The sequence below is a fragment of the Trachymyrmex cornetzi genome, unplaced genomic scaffold (assembly GCF_001594075.2).
Source record: "Trachymyrmex cornetzi isolate Tcor2-1 unplaced genomic scaffold, Tcor1.1 scaffold1505, whole genome shotgun sequence".
Taxonomy (NCBI): domain Eukaryota; kingdom Metazoa; phylum Arthropoda; class Insecta; order Hymenoptera; family Formicidae; genus Trachymyrmex; species Trachymyrmex cornetzi.
Window position 1 is genome coordinate 49,276 of NW_017296097.1, and position 755 is coordinate 50,030.

Genomic DNA, 755 nt, shown 5'->3' on the forward strand with positions numbered 1-755 from the left:
TGCTACATTTTGACATGAGATGTTAAATAACTCGTAAACTGTTGACTTTTTGATAATCATATTTTAATGCTTTTGTGAACAGAATAATGAGATAAATAAATCGATGTAAAGAAAACACATTGGTGCTTTAAAATAATATGTATGCAAAGTGAATAATTTATAAATTATAAGCAACTATGTGTTTTCGTTTACAAAAGCATTAAAATACGATTATCAAAGGCAATAGTTCACGAGTTATTTAACATTTCATGTTAATATATATAGCAAAATAAAGTGTAAAATGTCTCATAAACTATTGGTTCTTTTATATCTCTACCTTTAATACTTTTATGTGCAGAATAATCAAAGATATCATATGGTGAAGAAATTCGTAACAGTTATTGCGACATTCTGTATTGATCTAGATATGAATAGAGAATATGAATAGAGGAAGGATTTTTAAGGGAAGACAATAATAATAATTTAATTGGAACAGATGTTTATTAATATTAATAATAATGAAGATGATATGATGATGATGATGATAATAATAATAATGATGATAATAACAATGCTAATAACAATAATAATAATAATAATAGTAATAATAATAGTAAATAATTTAATATTTTAATAAATAATTTAATAGTATATAATTTAATATTTAAAGTAATTTTTTATTATTATTCCACGACCTCGCCCATTGTATATTGTTCCATTTCTTCTCGCGTACCACTTGGCACGGCTTTGTCCACCCCCTCGTCCTCGTCGATAAT